Source organism: Amblyomma maculatum, chromosome 8 (assembly GCF_055883805.1).
Source record: "Amblyomma maculatum isolate TAMU_Amacu chromosome 8, ASM5588380v1, whole genome shotgun sequence".
Classification (NCBI taxonomy): Eukaryota; Metazoa; Arthropoda; class Arachnida; order Ixodida; family Ixodidae; genus Amblyomma; species Amblyomma maculatum.
In genome coordinates, this window is record NC_139351.1 from 107765946 (window position 1) to 107793806 (window position 27861).

General features: G+C 47.5%; 1 protein-coding gene across 3 annotated transcripts in view; it reads left to right on the forward strand.

Annotated features, from left to right (window-relative positions):
- Positions 1–27861, forward strand: part of LOC146182143 (uncharacterized) — a 269793-nt gene that overhangs the window by 86922 nt on the left and 155010 nt on the right. For 2 of the 3 annotated variants that reach the window (XM_084577157.1, XM_084577160.1), the window contains exon 3: positions 17849–17896. The gene's annotated coding sequence lies outside the window, so the exon portion shown is untranslated. Of the gene's footprint in view, positions 1–17848; positions 17897–18758; positions 18878–27861 lie in introns of those variants that run through there. The other variant, XM_084577159.1, reaches the window with a different exon arrangement.

A 27861-nucleotide genomic window follows, 5' to 3' on the forward strand; every position in this document is an offset into this window, starting at 1 on the left:
CGTGGTTTCTTGGCGTGTTTAAAGCCCTTATTGATTTTTGTTTTCTTACGATTTCCTTTCGACGCCTGTTCGTTCCCCGTTTTTATGGCTGTCCTGCGTGGGAACGGTTGTACGCTGTAGGCGAGCCTTTGTGCTTTTCGAACGTCTTGAGGGATGGCAGTTTGAGTTAGCGTTACGCCGAGCCCTGAACGGAGAACGGTGGGATGTGCGAACGCTATGTATAGGAGATGACGGTGAGGAACGGAAGCGCTTTCACGACACCTTGGCTTACACAAGCCGTTTCGTACTAGCCGGGACGTGCTATGGATGTTGTCTTCTGATTGTTTTCACGATACTTTTCCACCTGAGAGAGAGAATGTGAACGCGAAGTGGCGTGCCACAGAAATGCTGGCGCTCTCGCAGGCGTCATTCCTCGACTTGGTGTTCGACTCTACTCTAGAAAGTTGTTTATAGTGATCATGCTCGTCAACATTTGGAGCCAAACCACACTGAGTCGAGGAAAAATGTTTACTAGCCGCAGCAGGAGCGCACTCCGTCGCACGAGAAATCGGCCGGTGCGACCAAAGGTGTCTTGTTGATGAATCACGGCTATATATGTCACAATTACAGGATGTAATTTTTTTATAAGCGGTGTAGCAGGAATAGTGACGCTGCGACAACTTAAGACTGACATGTAATATCACTGTGTGCCAATGCAGTTTGAAAGGCTGCTTGGATCCCAGCAACACTTTTCGTCTGTGCTTGTCAGGTTCAAAGTTACTTCTTTCTTTGTCTTAGCCGCGTGGGTACCGCTAATCGAGAAGTGCGGGGCTGTCATGTTGATTTACCTTGGCAAGTCATGTTTCCTATATATGTGCGCCAAATTTATTCCTGCAGATTACCTCTGGAAGGGAAGGGAGAACCTAGTCCTTATACTCCTCTGGAAGTTCCGTTGGTCTGAGTAATCTACCATTCGATGCAAAGTCGGACGGCCCGAATACTTTCGACCAAGACTGGATGTCATGTTTACGGACCGCCCAGTTTTGATGACGTGTCCATGAAACCTGCCAAAAGCGCTGATATACGCTGAACCGCAATGTCTGCAGCTGCCTTTGAAATTGCTGTTAATTGACCTTTTCTTGTTGTTGATTTTCCTCCCTATTCCTCTATTTTCGTCATCTGCACCATCCTAAACATGTATTCTCCACCCTCGTGAAACACCACGATGGCAGGGATTCGTCCTTAATTTGTTCGTTGTTATTTCAAGCGTGTTGATCGTGAAAACGCAATGAAAGACAAATACTACAAATAAGACAGACACATGAAGACTGCCATTATTTCAAGCGCCTACCAGTTATCGATCTGCAAGACTGTCCCCGTTACTAACACCTCAGTGGCATCCAGTCTCCATTGAGACAAAGAGAGCATCAAAGTATTCTGCTTGAGTACTGTCACGCGTAGGGTAAAGCCATTCACACCATTGTCTAACCTTTTAGAATGAGTTAATAAAAATCCATGTGGTGATGTGAATTGCATATGAAACTATTCCTGGTTATCTCAAGCGCAGCCGCATGGCGACAAAGCAAACTATAAAGCTTTCACGGAAACGCCATTCTTAAAACTCTAAAAAGGCTGTTCTGGTCCGGAGATGATGACAGACAGTTGCCTCGCCTAAATAAACTGACCTGCAGGGCAAAATGAGGCCGAAGGGATCTATAACCTAAGTGGGAACAGTTTTAAGTCCAGTGCGTTTAGAAGTCTACGTACGTTACTCCTTACTTTTCCCCACGACCACTTTTTCCACGGGGAGACTTGACGATTGTGTGACTGCGTTGTAGGAATCAGCAGCGACGATAATTTGTTATCGGAAAATAACTTTAACGCAACCTTGAAGTCTCATCGTGCAAGCCTCCATTGCGTTTCCATTGCGAATTTAACGACAAAAGGGACGTCCCAAACGTCTACTGCACATCTGTGAGAGAATACTAGAAGCTGTTTCAGATATCGCCATCGATATCTCACGAATCCGGCTCATGGCCTACAAACCTTCAATTATCAGTTTCCGTGTTTAAACGGGGAATTCAACTCCCGTAAATGTTCTCTAAAACTGCGGCTGCTCACTATCTGGTATAATGTAGTTAACGTCTGCCTCGGTCGAAAGGAACAGGTGCATTTTCCCGTTTTCGTTGCTACATAGACATCATTCTTATTCGGGCTGTTCAGAGATAAGAATCGGAGCTTGACAGTTCGCGGAATATCTTGGATCCGACAAAAGATTAGCGTCTTAACAATATACGATGTAACGTGTGACAGTTTTTTGCCGCAGTCGTTTGCCAATCGTTGGCCCCGTCGTGCGTCAATACGACCGACAATGCTTGCTAGGTATTAGCGCTGATTTAACTATACGATATAATTGGTTGAGGGAAAAGATCTCGCTTCAGATGGAACCTGGCCGCTGTATCTGTTTCCATTATCTACTCTGTTCTTTAGCAGCGGCCCCGTAGGAAGAATAGAATAAAATAACACCAACAACAGCAGCAAGCAGCAACTACTACTACTACTACTACTACTACTACTACTACTATTACTACTACTACTACTACTACTACTACTACTACTAGTAGTAGTAGTAGTAGTAGTAGTAGTAGTAGTAGTAGTTGTTGTTGTTGCTGTTGTGTTGCTGTTGCTGTTGTTGTTGTTGTGTTTTTGTTGTTGCTGTTGCTGTAGTTGTTGTTGTTCCCGCTGCAAGAACCAGCAAATACCAGCTCTACCCTGTGTCCCATTCTAATCCCCATTTAGTACCGAAAAAAAAAAAGGATAAGAAAAGGAATAACAGCACCCCAGATCGATCGGCATTTTCTCTGCAAAATGATCGAGTTTTTATGGGGTTTCATTTGAACCCATCGATGTTCCCACCATGAACTGTTCTGGTTCGGCTTCCGAGCAGGCCACTATCCTACAGCTCCCGCATTTTGTATAGATATCGGCTTCGATCGGGCGACCAGCGCGCAGCCTGGCACGCGCCTGCTCTGCATTCGATGCAGGTCATCCCAAAGTGCCTCTTGCCACGCAAAACACCACGTCGAAGAATAGCGTTGTCGCGTTCGGAGGGCGCCTCAAGGCTTCAAAGTACGGGGGCGAATCATGGGAAGGTGTGTCGCGGGGTCGCTGGTATGAGACCCACGGGTGCCGGCATCCTATATCAGCTCTACAAGCTTCCGCTGTGTTAAGCAAATGCTCTATACAGAGTGAAGCTGCCCTTTGGGAGTCATGCGTTTCGTCTCTTCTTCTCAACACGCGCCGCCGTGCTTCGTCATTTCCTTTATTTCTTTCTTCCGAGGCATTGATCCAGTGTGGCCGAAGGGAGGGTTGCGAACCTACTACCACACGGAGCAGCACTCCATAGATAATCTCCGATTGGACACAGCGGTCGTCTCTTCCCGGACAATTTCGTTCACGGCCGAACCAACGCGGCTACCCGGTTTCGCCTATACGCACAACGGCTCCTCTCTGTAACTTGGCCGTTATCTCAGGTGACTCCAAGGATACGCTCGTTTTAAAGGCACTGCCAAGCTGCCTGCTTGTGCCTGTATACGTGGGCTGTGACGTTTTCAATTTGTTCTATTCGTTCCTGCTTTTTGTTTTAGTTTTTTTATGCTCCTGGCTCCGAGCTGCGCACAAATTTCTTTTTTTTTTTTTTTATCTGCCTGGAATTGCTCTGCCGGGTCGCCGTTCGCGCAGGAGACGTCACGCGGAGTTTTTTTTACCTACCGGTGGGTTCGAGGAGCGTGCGTGGCGCATTTTGGCGATAAGTACAGCTATCGAAGGCGTCGCGTGGATCGGCTGTGTTTCCTTCTTCGATTACACATGTCACCTACGAGTTTCGAGACAAGGACTGCTCTAGTGCCCTGTGTATATTCTCAGAGAGCAAGATGCATGCACTGACGACCGGCTGAACATTGAGCGGCGCGATGGCGGTCTCTCCAAATTTTAATAATCCACCCGAGGCGCTTGCTAATGCAGATCCTTGCAGTGCACATCGGTCGTCGGCGCTAAGTGCGTATATGGATGTGGGCGTGATAGGGTAACAAATCGGATCATAGTTTTACGAACGATATTGATAAGCAGCGGTGGCAGCGTAATGACCTGCGCCTACAATCCTGCTTTTATTGCGAAAGCAACACTACTCCCATTTTCAGCTCTTCGCGTAGCCACGGCGTAGTCACGTGATGGTTGTGACGTCATACCAGCTGCGAGAGATGGTCTGCCAAGTCGAGTCGTTGGGTGGCGGTGGCGGTCGGTAGGCACGGCGCGCTGCGGATGAGATGATGACGGCACTGTAACGTCATACCAGGTGCGAGAGATGGGCTACCAAGTCGAGTCGTTGGGTGGTGGCGGCGATCGGTAGGCACGGCGCGCTGCAGCTGGAGCCGCGCTGCTACCGAGTGGAGGCGCTGCTGTCACCTCTTCTTTCAAAGTTGAGAGGAAGAGGAGGAAAGCAACACTGTAATGGATGATTTGAACAGTGAAGACTCTTTTTAGACATTTTCACGCAGCAGTCAAGAACGTTGGAATGCAACAAGGCGGCAACGACGCGCTCAGGAAACAGAAGTAGAACGGCAACAACGGCTTGAAAAGGAGCGTGTTGGTCGTGCTGCTCGACCAGTAAAGTATAACGAGACCCGGAGGAAACGGCCTGCAGAAGAGACGTCGCAAGAATGAGCTGTACGTTTGAAAAAGAGACGGGAAGCGTCACTTGTGAAGGCTGGTTTCAGTGTGTCAACGGGGGACTTGGATGAGCAGCGATGTTCAGAATATGAGAGAAGAGTTCGTGAATTTGACTCGGCTACGCGTGAATTTCATAGACGATTCACGAATAACCCCTTCGGAAGTGTGTGCTCGCGGTGTGTGATCGCCTATGGCATAAAGACTGCTTTACTCCGGTAAGCGAGCTCATGTATCCTACTCTTCGCCTAGCTTATCCAGAATGGGACGAGGAGACAATGAGAAGTGCTGTGGTGTGTAGAACGTGTCGAGCGAGCCTTAAAGACCAGCAGGTCCCCCTCTACAGTCTGACGGCTTTGTGATTACTCGTGTGGAGACAGTCTCACTACTTCAGTGATCACCGAAGTGTCTTCATAGGTATATAAACAATAAAGCTAAACAATACTAAACTCAAATGTGTGTCCTGTGTTAATCGTACGGTCAACATGTATACACCACAACTGGCTATACGACGAGCTGAACTATAGTGTAGCCATGCTATTATTGCTTTCGCAGCCTACCGGGCTTAACTAAAGCTAAGCCCCACCCAAGATTTTTTCCACTTTTCTTTCTGCTGAAATCATCGCACCTGGTGAAGATAGAGACGAATAACTCTTTGCTCTCTTTGGTGCAGTTCTTGAAGATACCTACTACAGGCTTATTACTTGTTTGAGGGGATTCTTTGTATACGCGGGCCTCATAATGAACTATTGCATCGAACAGCGAGACAAAACACGCGGAGAGAAGAAAGGGCTACAAAGGGATGCGTGCTGACTCTCAATTAACTTTATTTGCCATGGTATATTACACTTATACGCATGAGCGAAATGAATCACGGGAAATGAAAGAAAGGTTTTTAAACACGCAAAAGAAAATATACAGCACATATTATAAGTAAAAATTGTTTTGTCATCTTGTATTTAGATATGCAACCTAAATGTCGTCTAGAAAAATGTTGGGTTTACTGATAGACATGTCCCGATATTTTGTGATGTAAAAAAAGAGAGAGAAAGGTATTTCACGAGAGGAAAGGCGGTGAGGTCCTTTATTTCTCTTTCCCCTCTTCCCCTATGCGAAGCAGCAGGCCAGGGTCTTTTTTGTAATGTGAGAATATGCAAACATCTCTCGTGTTGTCTTATCGCAGTGCCGATACAATACTCGTGTAGTTCTGAACCATGGCGAGCCCCACTTGCACGTGAGAGAGTTTCTATATTTTTTACTGACATTGTTACTGTGCTCTTGAGACATCGTCCTGTCTGTCATATGTAGTTGGCGCCGCAGGAAAGGTCGAAGTGATGCACGACACCTTTGATGCATTCGATATAGGCTTATATTCATGAGTATAGACCATGGCGAACAAAGTTAGTTGAGAGTAAGGGGTTGTCCTTGTGTCATCCTTTATTTTTTCTCGTGTTTTGTCGCATGTGTTCGATGCGATGGATCGTTACCAACTCGCTCAATTCGCTCTACTTCATAACTAAAAACTGTTCTCAACAAGACAGCGTGCGCTGACAACATGACTGTAGCATTGAATATGCTGAAGTAGTCTCCCGTTGAATCTTTTGTTTCTATAAACGTATGGTGTTTGTGTGTTTCATTGTTTCAATGGTTGTCTGCAAATGGGGCACTGGAGTTATGGATGCCTAACTCGAATTATAAAGATACATGCTTTTGGTGGGATTTTCGCATGCGCGGAAGTGCTGACAGTGCTGGTTCATAGTGCACACACGAGGCTAATATCTTGACCGCGCCACAAGAAGCCACGAGAACTTCAACCGCTCATGGGAAATGCGAACTGGAGCTAGGTGGCGCAGGAAAGGAAGTTGGGCTGAAGGAATTGTCGCCGAACACTGAAGGTCTTGGAACGACAAGGTTTAAAACGAAGCAGAAGCAAATGATTCGGCGAAGTCTCATGTAGAATGGCAATTATACAAAACATCAGGACACAGCTGTCTAGAAGCTAGTTGCGACGTACGTGCCATTACTGCAGGCGAAATCAAATGGACGTAGAAATGTAGATATTATCCTACTTAACCTTTCTAATCAATTGTCTCTGCACCACTTTACTAGTCAAGTGTGGGCTTAAACTAGTCCATTAGAGAGTCTACACTGCCAAATTGGACAGTGACACTGTAAGAAGCGTCAGGTGCGGCATGGCATCGTTATGTAGTAAGTGCACGCCAGAAGGAGGCAGTAGGATTGTCTCTGCTTTACGTAGCATGTTGTGAAAAAATGTGATTATTGAATATCCTGTTCCTTGTAGTATCAATTGTGCCCTACTCCTGCCGAAGTTTTATTTTCAACAGCTCTCCACAACGCCTCTCGGCCATCACCAAACCCTCTTGATTTGATCTCTATCTGTAACAACTACTTATTTTTTTCCGACATGTTTTTTACCGCTTCTGGTCACATAAGCAAACCAACGGAACACAACCTCTACAGCTTTGCTCCTATGCCGGCGACCTCAACCATTCCCTTCCCATTGTGTTGTTATTCATACTGAGTTCCTCTTAGTCACTGCAAACACCCCTCTATACATTCTCAACCGGGTCATTTTCATCCTTCTTGGGAGTTTTCCGTTTCGATCTACGCAATCTCCGTTGCTTACATTATGAACGCGTCCTTACCATGGGTATTGTAACCGAATATCTCGCCCGTAACATTGCAACCGGAATGTCGGACCCTGCAAACTCGCGAGAGCGTCACATCCTCTGTTGCGGACCAGCATGTGCAGGCTACATCACACTGGCCGGTGTGTCCGGCGCGCGCACGCGACCCCTGGCGTTTCAGAGACACGCTCGACGCCGTCGAGAGCGAGTTAAATGGCGCTCGCTTCCTCCGCTCGCGTATAAGCTTCACTGCCGCTCTTTGAATAGACGGCCCATCCATTACGGAGGCCCCCGTACTTTCTTCGTCGAAACTGCGCTGCAAACAGTCTCTCTCTCTCTCTCGGCTGGCTTGCGACACCGCGCGGCGCGAGCATTCAAAGAACCGGTCCAGTTCGTTACTCCGGCCCTCTTAAAAAACATGACCCCTCCGCTTCAAGCGCGAAAACTTCTTTGGCAGTGCAAGGGGAAACAAACGTAGCTACAGAAAAAAAAAAAATAAAAGAAAAAAAAACGGAGGACGGAGCCTTTCACACCCGAGAACGCCCCCTTCCCCCTTCTCCTCGCTAGTCGCGCATTCAGGACTGCAAGGCAGGCACTCTCGCTTCTTGAACGGGAGCTGCGATAATTAGGCAGCTTGGGTCGGCTCATTGTCGCCTTGGCTGCACCGCAAGAGGCTTTCAAGAGAGGCACGCGATGACGCTGGCATTGCTCGAAGAAAGTGCAAGGGGGGGGGGAGGGGGGGGGGGGGGCGAGTCGAGGTGGGTAAAATGCAGATGCACCGCAAGTATATCTTTATAAGAGAGAAGAGAGAGGGGGGAGTGTGCGTGAGAGGCTTGATTATACTCACTGGAAGCGATGCATGAAGAGCGGAGACATATACGTGAGGCGTTTGCACTCCAAGTTGCTTTGTCCGATTCCGGGCGGCCTGCTTGAAAAACAGACAAGAACTGAAGGCGAAAGAAATAAAGGATGATGATCTGAAGATAAGACAAGTGGCATGAGATTGCGGGTCTATATTGAGAAGTGATTAGACGCAAACTAAGATTGGAGCCTTAGCCCTAAAGCGTGCTCCAGCGTATGCAAAATGAGCTCACAATGTAGATGCAACGCAATTCAGAAGCAATTACGGGCCTGTGTTACTTTGTCTTTCGCTATTATCAGCGGTACCAAAGCAGGTGTGGCTGTGCCTGACCTGGCATTGACGGACCGATCAATCCGAGGGCAACCTGCAGCGCCCTTTGTCCACTCAATCGTTTCTCGGGGGAACAACGCCGTGACTCGCCCTGTTTTCCTTGCGGCCTCGACAGGGTGAATGCACGCGTTGCCATCCATCATTCAGTCCCGGCTGGGCGCCTTCGCACGCGTGTCGTCTCGCCTCAACTGCGTGTTGACTGTACTATATTGCAGTGCTGGGGTCGGTCTTATACACTGCACTGGACGGATGTGCTGGTGCATTTACTGCTACATTCGGCAGTGTCAACACAATAACGTCCTTGATCTTGGTTTGAGCAAACACTGACGAACAAACTGAATGGTAGGCAAATCGGCAATGTGTCGTTCTCACATGGGTGGTAGTAATCTCTGGGAGAGCAGACATCGAGTTTTACGAGTACAAATCATTCTGGAGTTTTGGTTTCCGGTTAGAGTATCAGGGTATGGAATTAGTGAACATATCGACATGTTCTAATGTTAGAAATAAATGCAGCTGCTTTTATGCGAGGTATCTGTTTACTAACAACGCGCTTCACGCTTTCCAAGCCAGTAGTGATTAGTGGCTGGAATTCTGAATTGAGGATGAGAGTATCAGCAGTAGTGCATGCCTCCGGAAACATCTTATTCATGTTATATACGCTCTTGGACAAAATCCTGCGGAGTGCGGATCCATGGGGAAATATATTTCTCCACCTCCTCGTGAGTCAGTCAGCTCGTATTAACATCAGGAGGCGAAGCACGCATTTTACTCTTCAAGCTTCACTACTTCTGGTTGTCTACATTTGACGCATCGCGCAAAAAAAGAAAAAAGAAAGAAAAAATGTTTTGTTTCTTTTGCGAGCTAGCATTCCGCAAACATTTGTCCGTGGCTGCACGCTGGAAACGAACAGGAATTTTGCTTACAGACAATTCTAGGCTGTCCAACTCGGCGGTGATCCTAAAGCGTTTGCGTTAAAACGAATCTCTTCCTTGCACCATATCTAGCAGTCAGTTACGTAACATTGCACCCACAGTCCAAGAACAGAAACGCAGGTCGACAATGCGCGCGCAGGAGCGCTGTCTGGTCATTTGTTGGCTGCTCTGTCAGGGTGCTCGACTATTTAATGTTCTTCGTCAATTAGAAATTGGGCTTAATTTGGACGCCCATTGTACGTACTCTCCTCAAAAGAAATGTGAAAACGACTGAAACGGATACATCTAAACAAGCATATCCTAGACGAAAGAGAGCAGATATAAAGCCCAAATATCGAATACGTGGTAGCGTTAACAAAGCCCGTTTGTATTTCATCTTTGCTATAGGGGATAATTTTGCTAGCTCTTTTCATTTCTCCAGTTCGTTTTTTATTACAGGCTGATTACACATTTTTCCAGCACTTTCACTGCATTTAAAACTTGGCGAGAGTAAATCACTGTCTTCGTTTAATGACGTAATAAGAGACTCAGTCGTCACTGGGGTTTTTTGCTTTTTTGGGAAGCGGGGTGGGGGGCGGGGGAGGGTGATTTTGCTGCGTATATGTCTTTTTGTCTCTCATTTTTGCCGGATAAAGAGCGAGGTTTTCCCGACATTCATAAATACCTTTCTACAACCGTGTTATCTCTTTTATTTCACGTGCGTATACAATCTACACCTCACAATCTTCGACAAAGAGATAGCGCCAGATGCTCAACTCGAGCGACTCATTGATTTCATGCAGCTTATTGGTGCGCAATATCGGAGGCCAAAGAACGCTCCGTGGCCAACCTTATAGCTCTATAAACGATCACGCGGAGCTTATGCCCTATTTCCCTATCAAGATATCTCTTCCCCACTACTTCTTCTAAGGAGGTGTCGTGACGCTGGGGCTATGTCGACCCGGCCTTCACTTGGTAGCGTGCAGAGACTCGGGGTTGAAGTAGGATTGAATCTTCGAAGTTGGTGAAATATGTACAAGCAGGTTTAATGGCGCTTTGAGAAAACTTATTTACAATATTTACACGAAAAAGAAGGGTACATCAGCAAAATGGCAAGCGTTAAGAGTTCATAGCGAGAAGCGACTGGATGAGCCGTTTACCCAGGGCCCAGAGCGACATTTCGTGCTCTGCAGCGTCCTTAAAACCCCCTATGTCCAGCCCCTCTCTGAAGATGCTGACCAACCAAATCCAGGGCACGCCCCTCAGATACCGGCATCCAATCGAACACATCACTGCACTGATGGTCTGAAGCACTGACTGGCCCGGCATTGTTTCGTTGAGCCTGGTCACTTGTTGGCGGGAAAAGCTTGGGAACGGCGAGGAGGTACATTTCTATTCTTCAGCCAAGAATCGATAGGCAGCTGGTTCCGGCAAGTGGATTTACTTCTCAGAAACCCAAGTGCACGTGGGCGCCGCATACGCTCCCAGCATTGTCCGTTTTCGACAATTGCAAATCTTTCCTGCATTCCTGGGAAATCACTTAATGGCTGTATGCGTCATGCTCCTTTCTTGTCCTGCACGTCAGCGGACATGTCACTCTGTCGTCTCCTTTGGATAGGAGGCATTCCTCACTGGACGATAGGGCTTCTCGACTGGAAGGGTGAACAAAAGAAAGAAAGCACTTCCTGCATTTCCCGCAGGGGGACGTTTCTTTGTGTTTTTCCAGACGTTCTCTTGACAGGGTCAATTTGGCATTTGCAGGGTGTCCACAAAGCAAAACAGGCTTACAAAACAGGATTCCTGGAAACAGGCTCACTTAGAGCCATTGGACCATCACCACATATCCACAACACTTATCCATGCCCACAGGCGAACAATAGAGCGCGCAAGTGCGGATAATGCACGGTCGTAACAGCCTCCTCCCCCGCCAGAAGAGTCTGGGAGGGCAGCAGTCGCAGCTGCTGCATGAAGAGACGACTTAATGGCCTGCACGTGAACGCTTGAAGCTCGCTGTTGCTTGTCGCGTTGTCTTGATTGTTGTAGGCCAAATTGCTTGAGCTGTCTCTGAAACTCAACCACATGTCTAAACAAGCACTCGGCCCCCGTCTGAAGAGACCAGGTTAAAAGAAAACTGCCATTGTTGTTCGAGAAAAGCCCACTCTCAAGACGTTCAGGACCCACGTATTCCTAGAAAACCAAACGTGCTGCTTTACATAGTCACACATATACAAGCGCATGAGAAAAAAAATAAAACCTGATTATCAATTTGGATACATGGTGAGGAACATCTCGGACTGCTTAGAAACAGCGGCTAAGCGCGTCCGCATTCCCATTTAACTTCCCCTTTTTGTATCTTATTTCAAAATTGTACTGCTGTAAAATCAAGCTCCACCTAAGAAGGCGACTGTTCTTCGATGTCGCAGTTTGCAGCCAAGCCAGGGGACAATGGTCCGTCTCTACGGTGAATTTGGCCCCTCCAAGATAGCACTGCAATTTTTGAATGGCCCATACAATGCAAGCGCACTCTTTCTCTGACGCGCAATAAGCCCTCTCTCTAGAACTCAGTTTTCTGCTCAGGTAGAGCACGGGGTGCTCATTACCGTCGTCATCTCTTTGGGAGAGAACAGCACCTAACCCTCGATCACTGGCATCACACTGGACCGTGAATTCTCGGTCATAGTCTGGAGCTCGCAATACCGGACGGCTAATCAGCACAGCCTTCAGGTTTACGAAGGAGGCTTCCTTTTGTTCGTCCCAGACTACATTTGTCGGTTCTGTCTTGCGGAGAGCGTCGGTCAGAGGGCTGGCCAAAGCTGAATAGTTAGGGATGTAGTGATTGTAGTACCCAGTCAGACCTAGGAATGCTCGAATTTCCGTCTTCGTGCTCGGCCGCGGATAGTCTGCTACCGCAGAAATCTTAATCTCGCTGGGTTTCCTGAAACCCTGACCTACATTGTGACCCAAGTAGTCCACGGTCGCCCTTGCCAGGCAACATTTCTCGGCCTTTACGGTTAGTCCAGCTTGACGCAAAAGGCTCAGTACAGCTCTTAGATGTACCATATGGTCCGCCCATGAGTCGGAAAAAACCGCAATGTCGTCTAAATAAGGCACCGCGAATGTTTCACACCCCTTTAAAACCCTATCCATGAGTCGGGAAAAACAAAATGGAGCATTTTTGAGCCCGAAACTCATCATTGTTGGCTGGTAGCTGCCCGTCGGAGTGACGAAAGCCGCGTATCTGCTGGCGCGTTCAGTGAGCGGTACTTGCCAGTATCCTCGAGTAAGGTCCAGCGTAGTCACATATGCCGCTCTACTGACCTGTTCTACTCTCTCCTCAATATTCGGAATAGGATACACTTGATCCCTGGTGAGAGAATTTAGCTTTCGGTAGTCTACCACAGGCCTAGGGTCTTTACCTGGAGCTTCTACTAAGATCATAGGCGAAGCATAATCGCTTTCCGAGGGTTTTATTACTCCCAATTCCAGCATGCTAGTTACTTCCCTATCCAGAATTTCTCTTTGCCTTGGAGAGAATCGGTAGCACCTTGATCGCACTGGCACGTCTGAAGTCAGCTCAATATCGTGCTCAGTCAAATCAGTCCTGCCTGGCCCGTCCACGAAGCAGGCCTCAAACTCTGTTATTATTTCGCCCTGATCGGACAGCTGCGATTTCTTTAGTTCTCCTCTCTGCTCCGTCTTTTTGAGAAGCTCCTGAGCGTTGCTTCCCTTTCCGCTGAGGCAAATCAAGTTATCCCCAATCTCCTCAGGAAGGTTTAACGTTAGATTTACCATGGTTTCCCTCTGCTCATAAGGCTTCATAAGATTGCAATGATAAATGCGCACTGCTTTACGCCTATCGGGGATTTTCACTGCGTAGTTAGTGTCAGAAAGCTCTGCAACGACTTTAGCAGGTCCTTCCCACTGTACTTCGAGCTTATTCTTGGGATCATTGGCTTGCTCCATAGCTAAGTCCTCTCGGGTTCCACTTAGAAGTCTCGTGAGATTACTAGACACTGGCGGCAAGAGGTTACTCTCAAGAACGTCCTCATTCCGCGTCTCATCAAGCTCACTTTCAAGTTGACATATCTGAGATGCCTCGCTCTCAAAGCTTTCTGACCTGCTATCTTCCGCATTTACCACTGTTTTAACTGCCGTTTCCTCCGCTGTGGATTTTTCTGGAATGAGCAGTGTAGCTAGTTCTCGCGCCTTTGAACGTGTTAAGGCTTGCACAACTCTGTCTCCGAAAAGGATGCCCCTCTTTCGCAGCAGCATGTCCGATTTGTTGGAGAACAAATACGGATAGCACTTAGGAAGCTTTCCTGAAACGGCAGCCTCGGTTGTTAATTCGCCGAAAGGGCCCTCGATGACCACGTTCGCGATCGGCAAGCACACACTCTGTTCCTCAACTACCTGTCGGATCCATGCACACTGTCCTGTATAGTCGGAAGGCGATACATACGCCGGATGGACAACATCCATCGTTGCGGCCGAATCGCGCAGTACCTTGCAAGGCTTCCCGTTGACTACTAGGTCATGCAGGTAGGGTTCTAAAAGCTGCATATTTTCATCGCAGTCACTGACATACGAGAAAGCAAACTTTTCTTTCCGGCAGTTGACGGCAATGTGACCCCGCTCATTACACCTAAAGCATGTGAGCGGCTTCCTAGCCTCAAGCTTATTCTTTGTGTTCTGCGCGTTGGTCACTTCGCCACTTTTCTCACTGCCGTCCTTTCTAGGGCGTTTGCCTGAAGAAGCCTTCCTTTCTTCGTTTGCAAATCTAGCAAAGTGCCTTTTCTGACGGTTATTCGCACTGAACTTGGGATTGCGGGGCCTATCCACTGCTGGGTTGCTGAATTGTCGGCGCGAAGCGTACTCCTCAATGAGTTCGGCAGCTTCAGTTGCCGACTTAATGTCGCCTCGGTCCTGTAACCAATTTCTTTCTTTTTCTGGGAGGCAGTTATAAAACTGCTCCAAAAGAATTCGCTCGATTACAGCGTCCCTATCACTGTAGGAATCAGTGCTCTTTAGCCACTCGCCCAAATTGACTCTTAAATTGTACAGGAATTCAGGGTAACTCTCGTCCCTGGTCTTACTAGCTTTCCGAAAACGTTGTCTGAACGCCTCGGCGCTAAGCCTATACTTTTTCAGAAGGCAAGCCTTGACCTTCTCGTAGTTGTCCGCGTCCTCCTTGCTAAGCCGCGCGACAACCTCCGCTGCCTCGCAGGGCAGAACCGTCAATAATCTCTGAGACCACGTGTCTCGCTGGAAAGACAGTTTTACGCAGGTTCGCTCAAAGTTAGCTAGATACAGACCGATATCCCCTGATATCACATATGGCTGTATGTACTTTGACATCTTGAAATCTGCCTCCTTGTTGAGAAGAGGTACCGCTAGCTGGGGACAATTGCCCGACCTCTTGCTCAACTCTACTTCTAATTTCCGGAGCTCAATTTCTAGCTCCAGCCTTTCTGCTTCTCTTTCAATTTCAATTTCTCACACAATTGCAACAGTTCCGGTTTCTGCAGCTTTTGTAGGTCCATGATCGCTCCGAGTGTCGGCTACTTCCAAAACAACAGTGCAAACTACCAAACCTAAAGGCGTTTCAACACTTTTTACCAGTTCTAAAATCTAACCCTGTTCTAGAACCTGGTCCGCATCAGAAGAAAAGCCAAGCACTCACCCACACATGCGATCGATGTTCCGAGCTGCTCTCTTGTTGGCCGATTGTTGCGCCTGCTTGTTGCTTGAGATGCCACCTCCGATCACCAGATGTTGTGGCTTGTAGATCCAGATCCCACCTCCAGTCATCAGATGTTGTGGCTTGTAGATTCAGATCCCAACGCTGGACACCAGTTGTCGTGACGCTGGGGCTATGTCGACCCGGCCTTCACTTGGTAGCGTGCAGAGACTCGGGGTTGAAGTAGGATTGAATCTTCGAAGTTGGTGAAATATGTACAAGCAGGTTTAATGGCACTTTGAGAAAACTTATTTACAATATTTACACGAAAAAGAAGGGTACATCAGCAAAATGGCAAGCGTTAAGAGTTCATAGCGAGAAGCGACTGGATGAGCCGTTTACCCAGGGCCCAGAGCGACATTTCGTGCTCTGCAGCGTCCTTAAAACCCCCTATGTCCAGCCCCTCTCTGAAGATGCTGACCAACCAAATCCAGGGCACGCCCCTCAGATACCGGCATCCAATCGAACACATCACTGCACTGATGGTCTGAAGCACTGACTGGCCCGGCATTGTTTCGTTGAGCCTGGTCACTTGTTGGCGGGAAAAGCTTGGGAACGGCGAGGAGGTACATTTCTATTCTTCAGCCAAGAATCGATAGGCAGCTGGTTCCGGCAAGTGGATTTACTTCTCAGAAACCCAAGTGCACGTGGGCGCCGCATACGCTCCCAGCATTGTCCGTTTTCGACAATTGCAAATCTTTCCTGCATTCCTGGGAAATCACTTAATGGCTGTATGCGTCATGCTCCTTTCTTGTCCTGCACGTCAGCGGACATGTCACTCTGTCGTCTCCTTTGGATAGGAGGCATTCCTCACTGGACGATAGGGCTTCTCGACTGGAAGGGTGAACAAAAGAAAGAAAGCACTTCCTGCATTTCCCGCAGGGGGACGTTTCTTTGTGTTTTTCCAGACGTTCTCTTGACAGGGTCAATTTGGCATTTGCAGGGTGTCCACAAAGCAAAACAGGCTTACAAAACAGGATTCCTGGAAACAGGCTCACTTAGAGCCATTGGACCATCACCACATATCCACAACACTTATCCATGCCCACAGGCGAACAATAGAGCGCGCAAGTGCGGATAATGCACGGTCGTAACAGAGGCCGATATAACACTCGTAGCTATTATCATACAACAGCAGCACCCTAAAATGATGCGGCAAATATAGTCAAGGGTTCGGCAGAAACCTGTCTGGTGAGGGGCAAACATAGTGGCAGAAAAAACCGTGCACTCGCATCGCCAAATACTTCAAGAAAAAACGTATTTGGCGAGTGTATGGTTTCTTCTGCCGATGCGGCAAATTGGGTCTCTCTTTTTTTCTTTTTGATTGGAACGCGCATGCGCCTGCCACGCGAGTCAGGTTCCGCTCTTGTAGCGGCTACCTCGCTTTGCCCCGTTTAGTCGTACACGGCCGGGTGAAAAAAAAAAAGAAAAAAAGGTGATTGGCTGGCACTTTTAAAGACACTACAGCCCAACGCTTCCCGCGTGCTTTGTTCAGCTCAAAGTACACCGCTTGGCTGCCATCTTTCCGGCACTATCCCCCTCCGTGAGGAAATTACAGGACGTTGTTGGCGTGCATTTTAGTCTCGTGCCAGCCCGCTGCATATAAAACCCCTTTTATGGCGCTACCCGGTGGTTATTACTTTGCAGGCTCGGAAAGCGCCGGCAGCTTCTTCAATATACACGCTCGCCTTTCGTGCGCTCATGGTACTTTTTTTTTTTTTTTTTTTTTTTTGTATTCGCGCGAAAACCGGTTGCCTCCAGAAGCCGGACCGCGCCGTTCTATTCGTCGCTAATTGAAACGATCGCGGCTTCTCTCCTGAACATACACACGCTGGAAGCGGTGCTGTTGGCTCTTATACACAAGAAAGCATTAACGCTTGCATATTAAAAGAGTTTACGTGGTCGCTACGGCTTTAGGGGATGATTGACCGCCAGGAGCAACCCTGGAGCCGGCCCCTCTCCCCAGAGTGTCTTAACGAGAGTTTCCGCATACGTGCGATAGACGACGTTGCATATTATATTTTTGCTTTGTTACGTTTTATCTATAACAAGCGTGATATTTATTGCGCCATATAATTTGTGGAAGTTCGGGTTATGCTGTTAATTCTTTCGGTCTGCGAGTGATTGTGCATGGGGTCACCTAACCAACATTGGTGGCGTAACCGGTGAGCGTTAGGAACGCCCTAAAAGAGCTAGATGTATGACTTCCGGTCAGTGTGCATATTTTTTGGGTAGTCTTAAGAGACGCCATGCTTTCAGTAACTGTTTTTGGCAATTTTCTTTAATTTAGCTCCCCAAATCAAGGGGTGTAAATCTCAGGAGCAGAGACTGTCCAGTGACCTTATCTGATATCGCTGAACTTGGCTGGTTATGCGGAATTTGTCTGGTAGCGTTTAATTACTCCCTGGCAAAAAAAAAAAAAAGAAGAAATGTGTTGCCCTCACTTTTTTCAGCTTGTTTACACTAATAGTTAAGCGACTGCAGGTGTCAACTGGCCAAAATTGATGCGTATATATATATGCTTTGAGTACGTGTAAGGCTGCAGCTGTGTTCTTGCTAGGTAATTATTAACTTATATGACCGTCTGCATAAAAACATGTGCAGTAGGGGCACTTATAGCTTGTGATATTTATTTATGCTTTTTTTCTTCTTCCAGGTGCTGCCGTTTCGTCGGCTGCCGAAGTCTATCGACTTAAAAAGTCTGGTAAGTCAGAGCTCGTTTTTTTATCTGCCAAAAAAAAAAAAAAGGACTTCCATAATATACTTGTTGTGACTACTAATATTACCTAAACGGTCACCCTAGCTAACGGATTCTAAGTTTCGACGTTTTATCCAGCGACAATGTATTATTACAGATGACTGCGCGACTAGTGGGCGCAAATATTTTGGGCAGAACGTTCGAAAATAACTAACCACATCGCCTTTCATCCGGCATCGCAAGTACGAATTTGCTTTTAATTAACCGTCACAAAATGCACTGATATTTATTACTGAGACCTTGATCTCCAGGCCTGGCGTTTTTAATGTTCTTGCCAGCCCCGTCGTTTGAATATCATCTGCTTCTCTACAAGCTCGTAGCCATGGCAACATCCGGCGAGTCCGGTCAAAGCACGCGAAGAAGAGGTCTCCCCATCATTAACGTTCGACTGACTAGCCAGACGAGCAGCAAGCTGATCACCTGAATGCCGTCCTTGAAACCAGAAGCTTGCCGACGACCTGTGCGGGTCCTGTACGGGCGCTGGCCTCGGAACTGCCAGCAGAGAAGCGCAGTGAAAGTGAAAGGGGAAACGCCTTCTTTTTCTTCCCCCTGTGTCTCTTCCTAAGTACCGCGCCGGTCCAGACTGGCCCAGCGAGATCCTCGATCTTTTAAGACGCGGCAAACGTGTACATTGCACGCACGCAAGTGCGTTGCCCCTACTGAAGCCCTCGCGGCGACACGCGCTCGTTTCGCAACCGGTGAGACGTCGCGTCGCGTCTCTCATGGCCGCAGGAATGCATACGCTTTCACCTGGCGCGTATTTAGTAACGCTGTGGTGCCGGATTCATGTCTTTGTTTCTTTTCCGATGGTCAGCGCTGCCTTTGATACTGGAGCCGGCTATCAGCATGGCTGTCTACTGACACCCCTCAACCACGACGTCCTCGACGAGGGCTGTACCGGCGATAAGAGTTCAAAAGAATCAGCCGGTGAATGAACCGCCGCGGAATATATAGCCCCTGATACCGTTTGAAGTTGATTCCGGTGCAAAAGATACTGCTCTCTCCTTTTGCTCTCGATGCATTGTTAATTCATTTCTGGCTCCAACATCTCAGATGTGAAATACGAGAGGAGAAGAAGAGGCAGCCAAGGAGCATTGCCAGCATGTTAAGATATCTCAGAAACGAACATAAAACAACGAAAAAAAAAAAAAAGCGGTAGACTGGCTGCTTTAGAAACGGCGGGCTGTGGTGGTGGTGGGGCAGACAGATGCAGAGAAAGGGATACCTTCAGATTGTTTGAACTCACTTTCCAGTTACTTCGTAACGTCTCTAGTATATACGGGCTTAGCAGGCGGTATCGAAGATACCGAAGCTTGGATGCATGCTGGCTGTCTGAATGTTCCTTATTCTCGATCATCTGAACCTTTAATTTTCTCTCCGTATCTTCAGGCGAGTACTGCTGTAACTGTCTGAAGTTGAGCAGCACGGACCTGAAAGACCACTTATGTCGCTTTGAGCGAGTTATCACAGCGGGATGCCAGCGGTGTCGTGAAATGAGGGCAGCAACCAGATCAAGAGTCGGTAACCTGTATCGGATCAAAATATATATACGTTTTTTTTTTTTTTTATAATCAACGCGAGTATCTTTTAATGGTAGTATAATCTCTTCGGAGCTGTGCTAGAAAAATGAGTCTTCAATTATGTGACTGTAATTTGACGGTCATAGAGGAGTAACTTATCATGGTATTCTTTGTAATTTGCTGAAAATCATACGTGTAGATTTCGGTTATAAGAGAATGTATATAATGGCATCAAGCGAGAGGAAGAGCTCGGAAAATAGAGTTCGCGAAGGTATCGGAAGAAGTCAGTTTATCTTGAAGCTTAATATTTGGAATCTGTAAAAAATACTTCCCGATCATAAACGACATCAAACAGTAGGGGGGACGCTCTAGCTTCGCTTTGGGAAAGAAACGCCTTTACTTGGTTTGGGGGAAAGAAAGGCGAAATATTTGTCGCACTTTTCGGTGACAATCAACGCTTAGATAGAGAAGCCTTGAATTTGAGGTACATATGTCCTCGGTTCGAAGCCCTGTCGCAAATCAGCCTGCAGCTTGACTAGCCCATGGAGGCTAAATGGTAAGCGAAATGACATGACGTCACAGTCAACGCTACACAAAGAATGATTCCGTCACAGTTGTGACGCGAAATTCGGATGCAATCGTTCCTTTTGCAGCGTTTATGGTGACGTCACCGCCTCCAATTTAGAATCCGTCTGCTAGTCAAGTTGGAGTTTATTTTGCGATAGGGGCATGGTAACGATGATGGCAATGGTGGCTGCGATACCTTTTCGACTGAGTGAACTGTGTACGCTTGCGTAAAATTGTGGGGCACATGGTTTCTTTTTGGGCTAGCTGCGAAGAAACACTCCTTGCTGTGTGTGTGTGTGTGTGTGTGTGTGTGTGTGTGTGTGTGTGTGTGTGTGTGTGTGTGTGTGTGTGTGTGTGTGTGTGTGTGTGTGTGTGTGTGTGTGTGTGTGTGTGTGTGTGTGTGTGTGTGTGTGTGTGTGTGTGTGTGTGTGTGTGTGTGTGTGTGTGTGTGTGTGTGTGTGTGTTTTGTGCATGCCTCACGGTATATAATCTTTTCTGTTCTTTGTAAAGTCCTCTTTGAGTTATCTATGACAGTCTAGTCATGGCTGATGTCGACAACTGTTCCTCAACATAATTGAGGGAACAGTAACTTCCATAAACTCTAAATGCGCAATGTTATGCTACCTATCACGAGAAATGTGCGGAAAGAGAGGCAAAAATAGCAAACCTTAGAATCCTCCAAGCTTCTTGTTTATACACGGTATTACGTAATGTCTTGGCATGCATGTTGCAATGCATTGCAAAATACTGAAGATTCTAGGTCCTGTTTAATGACAATAACTTCGAGCGTTGCGTGCGAAACTACCGGCGGCGAGATCATTTCAATTCAGTGTACCGTGAACTTTTTGTATTCTTTCTCTCGCTGGATACGGTACAACAAACAACATGCGCGGAATCACAGCTCTTCGTCGGCAAATTGCAGCAGCTTGGCCTGCCCACTTAAATAGATTGTTGTTCTTTTTTGTATACGTAATAACATGTCAGTTAAGGCTTGAGACGCTGACTAGTCACGGCAAAGTGGTTTTGTTTTCCGGCACGCCTGCTCTCCATAATGAGGAACGTCACAGGACATCGCTTTTATCTTGCGTTCTCAGACAGCGCGTCTGCCGAGACCGTTGCTTCGGAACAGGTAATTCAGCACGTTTTCAGTCTTTCATCCCATTCTTTATTTCGCTTCTGTTTACCTTATCGTGCTGTCCAGAGGTTTCCCTGTGCTTCGCGAACGAATTTGGGACGGCTCTCGCCAAGACTGTGGAATTGTGTTTACGCCTTTTCCCTTCCGTGTTTCTCCTCTAAGCTGACTTTTTTTTTTTTTTTTCTCCTGTTCGTGGTTTCGTTCCTTCTTTTTTCACACCCTCTCGTTTGTCGGACGAACATTTTTTTTTCCTTGCTTCACGGCCCTAACAGGCTCAAACAAGCGGTTTCAAGATGTGACAAGATGCAGGCATACGTCGTTCCTAATAAGCGTTAACTGACTTGGTTTTCAGTTTAGTTGAAGAGTTGCGACTGTTTACTGTCCTAGAACGATATTGTATCGCAAATAAGATACAGTTCTCTTCACTATACTCACGTATCAAAAGAAAACAAAATGATAAAGTCGCTAGTCCAAACAAAACGCACAGGATGAGAGGACGCAGAAAACGTTATTTGCATTACAAGGTGCTGAAAAATGTAAATTTCGTGAGAGTTTGTAACGCTCTTTCGAGGTGTATGTTATACTGTAGTGAAAGTTATTTATGCACTGTATATCCGCGCGCACGCTGTATTATGTTCAATCGAATCTGAAATAAGATACAGTTCTCTTTGCTATACCCACGTAACAAAAGAAAGCAAAATGATAAAGTCGCTAGCCCGACCAAGCGCAAACTGTGAGAAGACGCAGGAAGCGTTATTGGCATTACAGGGTGTGGAAAAATGTAAAGTTCGTGAGAGTTTGTAACGCTCTTTCGAGGTGAGTGTTATTGATACTGTAGCGGAGTTCATTTATGTACTTTATATCCGTGCGTACGCTGTAGTATTTTCAACCGAATCTGATTCAAACACTGTCTTCGAATTCTGATTAAATTGTTTCCTCATTACAGAAACTATAGTTAAAGACCTGCCTGCTGCACATGCAGTCTCGAATCATGAAGACCTTCGAATAAAGTGCTATGTACAGGAGGGCGGAACAGGGACAACAGTAGCATGTGCTCACTTAACGTTTCTGTTGTCTTGAAAAAATAAAGTATAGCGTCAGTAGACCCAAAATTCATTCTTGTGGTTAACAGTTAACCATATTTATTTCTTTGTAGTTTATTTTCTAGTTTAATGCAGAGTACCAAGGGATTTCTTTCTATACCGCGCTTCGCAGAAGACCTCACCGCTTGTGTTCACCGTTCTACTTCCACTATCCCTCTCTCACAACTTTTATATCCACTCATCTCCTTACCCCACTGCAGGGTAGCAAACCGGTTGCTTTTACTGGTTAACCTCCCTGCCTTTCCTCCTCCTCCTCCTCCTCCTCCTCCTCCTCCTCCTCCTCCTCCTCCTCCTCCTCCTCCTCCTCCTCCTCCTCCGCCTCCTCCTCCTCCTCCTCCTCCTCCGAGGCGTCACGTTCAGTTCCTTATACGCATACTTCGTTTGGTAGTGCAAGCGTGAAATGATTTAATTATTGTTAACCTCATTTGCGCTTGCCTGGGTTCGCCTGCTAACGATTATTAGCGGTTCGACTGCCGGCAGGTTAGCGACCGCGTTCGGCATGGTAGACGTCGGGTGAATTAGCGCGCTGGTCGAAGAGCAGTCACGTATATAAATAACCAACCAATCGCGAGTGCCAACGCGGCAGAATACAACCTGAGGAGACGCACAAATTCAGCTCGCAACGCGACTCGTTCTGAGGATGGCAGTTCGCTCGAATTGATTCGTCTCCGGTAGCTCGATACTGTGCGCAGTCATTAGCGTTAAACGATCGCTGCTGGCCGGTCTGTTGCGTCGTTTCTGTTCATCATTTTCTTCTTTTGGTGTCATGTGGAGCGGGCTGGCGCGCACGCGCTCGTTGTGATTAATACGCGGACGGGTTGGGTTCCAGCGAGCAGCGGAAGAACGGGAACAATGACAAGTGGAACGCGGAAAAACCGGGAACGGTCGAAGAGGACTGCTCTTCTGAAGAACTGCAGTGTGTTAACGCTTGGCCCTTCATTAATGGGGTGCAGCGTTGTGCAAACTACGGCGTTAACTAATCACGTCTACAGTGCTCAGTATTTGTTGCATGAAACAACAACATCGTTCGTAATGCCCGCAGGTGGTTGTGATATGCAGTGGTTGTCGGCTAACGTGGTTGTTAGGGGAGTCAAGAATTATATACTGCCTAATTGGCTTGTGCCAACGGGTTACGCTCGCATCATGATATGGTAACGAGATTTGAAGAGTAATATGGCGCCTCAACTCGGCGCCACAAGAGCAGACACACGGGGAGGTTGGTTTTCGGTGATATGTTTATAGTTATTTTGATTAAGACAATGAAACAAACTTTCCTATATATATATATATATATATATATATATATATATATATATATATTCAACAACAGTGCCGCATCACCTACGAATGACGCTAACGTGTGGACTAAAGCGTTCGCACTTTATGCTTCTGTTGGGGTTGTAATCACTGCACGTATAACTGAAACAGGATGGCTCACTTTGGAATTCACGTGACCAGTAAATACGAAAACATCGCAAAAAGGAATGCAGCGCCAAAAAAGGGGCTAACAAAAACTCGGCTTCTGGATGCTGACCAGTCAGCACATGTTACTGCCAATCACCTAGTCAATTGAAGCCAATTCTGCTTTGGGCAAAACACCGTCAACTAGACCCCTAATAAGCCGCGTTTACACGAACGCGGCATAATGAATTTGAGTGGATTTTTCGGTAGAAAGAGAGGGTTTTTAAGAAAGAAACACACGACTAATTAATTGCGCACTCTCATCGTCGAAGTTTTTGCTCTTTCTCTAAAAAAAGTGGCCTCGAGTCGATTCTGTCGCATTAATGTAAGCGCTGCTATCCGCGAGCTGTTCAGCTTCTCAACTCTGCGCGCTGCCTCGAAAGGACAAGTTTAGCCAATGTTTCTTATTTATTTATTTATTTTTTTTCGGAATGACGTTCACTGCGTCGAACTCTTCTGCGGAGGAACGCAACGCGGAGCCAGTTAATAAAGGGAAGAACGTTCCAAGGGACACAAAGCAAGACAAAGCAAGAAAAACAAAGGCCGAGAGAAAAAAAAAGACAGGGAGAAACCTAGAAGCGGGAGGAGGAGGGGAGGGATGTACAGGCGAGCTTGCTTGCCGGCCGGACCGTGTCGCGAGGCGGAATTTTAAGCGACGGCCATTAATCGGGCTAATGCGAATAAACGACTCTGCGACGGAGCTCAATTTGCGCGCATCAGAACCGTGTAATCAATAACAGGCCATGCCAAGGCGGGGGAGGGTATGGAGCGGGGCTGGATCGGCCGGAACGCGCGCGGCCATGTAACAAAAACGGAAAGGAAAAGGCACAGCGGGTGAGTCAAGTGTATGTACAGTATGTACGCGATACAAAAGATGAACGAGAAATGATAAAGAGTTGCGACGTTCGAGTATAAGAGAAAAGAAAGAAAATCAGGATCGCAGATGTAGAATAAGAAAGAATGGCGTACGGCCACGCGCGCGGCCTGCTGTGCCGGATGAAATTGCGGCCGTCGAAACGCGGGCGCCGGGCCGCTGCCCGTCGGTTATAAACGCCGAGAACGAGGAAATTGCGAGTGACACTAAATGAGCCTCGGGCTGGACGCCGGATTGGCGCCGGAAGTCGGGTGGTCACTGCGGCTTCCGTAACAAGAAAGGATGGCTCTCCGCGCAAATCTAACCGGCACCGAGGTTACGGAGCCAGCGCGGGCGTTCGCAGTGTCTCTGCGGTCCTGTGGTGACAGGTGATGGAAGAGCGCATTGAGACTAATGAAAGTCGACCACAGCGGCTGGTGACGTATGGTATGAAGCTCTGACGCTATGGGCGTCATAAATCTAGGTCACCTGCGCTAACAATTCTTCTGCTTTGCGGTGCTTAGGCGGTGCAGATCGCGGTTGATGCGGTGAAAAACACTCTTTCTTTATTACAACGAAATTTTGGAACGCGAACTTAATCTATCAGGTTATAGTCGCCTTTTTATTTGCACATTTTTGAAACGGGATTTCCTTGCGTTATATCTGCTTTTTTGCAGCTTTTTTGTTTGTCATCGCTTTCGAAGAAAATGAAGAAATCCATACTAGTCCTTGCAGCTCATTTCGTAGAGAGATGTCGTATAGAGACATTTCGTAGAGAGAAATAGCTAGGCCGAAGAACCCCGGAATACAAGGCACGCGTGTCAGGTGGTGATTGTAAGAACATTTATTAGCTATAAAAGGGCCCGGATGTATGTTTGGATCAGCCCTTAAGGGGCCGGTCCTTACTAGCACTAGGTGGAGGTCCCTAGTTTGGGACCCCAGTGGCGGTTGCCGCCGCCCGGGCGCGCCCGACTAAGGTTTGTTGGGCCTGTAACGCAGCCGAGCAGGATCGCCGCCCAGTCCTCCCGGGTTAGGTTGGGGATAGGGGGAATAGCCGGGTTGGAGGGGCAGGCCCACACCATATGATAGATGTCAAAAGACACCGCCCCACAGTGTGGGCAGCTGCTACTAAAGGAGAGGTCAAAATGTTTTAGGGCTGCCGGGCACAGCAATGCATTGGTGAAAAGGCGGAGAAGGAGCCGCTCATCCGCCTTTTTGAGGCCTTTACATGGGCTGGGATAAAGACGATGACAATTTTGATAGTACGTCGTGATATCTTTGAATGTGTAGACTGGGTTAAAATCGGATTCCTGATCGGCTGGAGAGGAGAAAACAGCCCGGTGAGAGAGCGCGCGGGCGGCTGCGTCTGCTGCCTCATTTCTTGCCAAACCCTGATGAGCAGGGGCCCATATAAGGTAACGGAGTGCGGGGTCCATATTCCGTATGCAATTTGAGTTGGACAGGCTAGGAAGGGAGTCCAGCCTTTTCTGACGTTTCGACAGACCCCTCGTGAGTCTGCAATTATGTGTTTTGAATCTGAGTGTGGGGCTGCGACAGCAATCGCAACCTCTTCTGCGTGTGTTGTACTGTGGGCTCTGAAGGTCAGACCGTTAACCGTTTTACTGTTGTGAACTACAGCGGCCATGTACCATCCCCCGTGGTGAGGGCCGGAGGCGTCCACGTAGTAGACACCTGTTTTGCTGACATAATGTCGGGCCAAAGGGTTGCAATGTAAGGTTCTGAAACACGTGCCCCAGTGCGGCTTAAAGTGTAATCGCGATCTAGAAGAAGCAAACATAAATAAAATTGCTCTTCATCTCGGCGCCAAGACCACCTGTCAGATGATTAGATAGATGCTTTTTAAGGCAGACATATAGAAAGATTACAGACGAAGCTAAATGCACTCTTTCAGTGACTCTCCATTGGGAGGCTTGAGGCAACTTTAGCAAGCTGCTGCTCTTCCGGAGAAGCGTTTTGTACGATCTCGCAGTGCACCTGCTGCTGATCGACCGACGATTGCCGATGTTTGTAGAAGTATCACCATGTATATAACGTATGAACCAGATGAAGACTAGGTCCTTTGTCTAAACTTTTGCTTGGCTTGGGAATTGAGGGCCCCTCTTAACCCATGCTAAGTTATCTTTTAATACCCTGTAGCCGTCTTCTTCCTCTCATTCTGCCTTTTATACATGTGTGCAACGACCACGCTCGTGTTCAATACATATAGTCTGCGCACACTGTATTTGCACTGTCGCAATTACACGATATATGTATGTTACTTGGTATTGCTGCTAAGATTGAGTGAGTGAGTGAGTGAGTGAGTGAGTGAGTGAGTGAGTGAGTGAGTGAGTGAGTGAGTGAGTGAGTGAGTGAGTGAGCGAGCGAGCGAGCGAGCGAGCGAGCGAGCGAGTGAGTGAGTGAGTGAGTGAGTGAGTGAGTGAGTGAGTGAGTGAGTGAGTGAGTGAGTGAGTGAGTGAGTGAGTGAGTGAGTGAGTGAGTGAGTGAGTGAGTGAGTGAGTGAGTGAGCGAGCGAGCGAGCGAGCGAGTTAAAAGAATGACTGTTGAACGAGACCTTATTTCACTTGCCGAAAGTATTTTTACTCTAGAAATCACACTACGTAAATAACAATCTTCTCTATGCGTATCTGCTTTAGTAAATTAGCGGTTCAGCGACGTATGTGAGCTTATACGAGAAGCGCTCCAGCAAACGGCATTAAACCCGCGAAGTGCGCAACTCTCCGTCGTCTCTGCGCACGTCAAAGCCCAGAAAATGCTTCGTTTCAAGCATACACGACAGCGCTCGTTCCGAAAGGAGTAGATCAAACGAGCTTCAGTCGCGCTTTGTTTTTTTTTTTTTTCTTTTTTTTTTCTTTTTACCTGCGTCAACTCGGGCACGAGATATCGACGTCGCTGTCCTCTTCGCCGTTCCACGCGTTCCTGCGCGCTGTTTTTTTTTTTTTTTCTCCTCCTTGCTCCTGCGTCTCTTTCCGTGAATCGAATTCCGGGCCCCGTTTCGCCGTTCTGTGTTTGCATATTCGCCCGCTCGAATACGTTTGCCAACGCGCCGCGTCAACAGAGGTGCATCGATAAACGTTTGCTTTCGAGCATCGAGCGTCGCTTTGAAATCGACTGCAAACACTGACGACAATATTTTCCGGGATACGGGCGTTACGCACCTGATGCGGAATGGCTTGAAAACGTCTGGTCCGCTAGGAGGTTCGATTCATGTTTATCCGTTCCCTCGTATACTGCCAATTTGTTCCTCTTCTTTT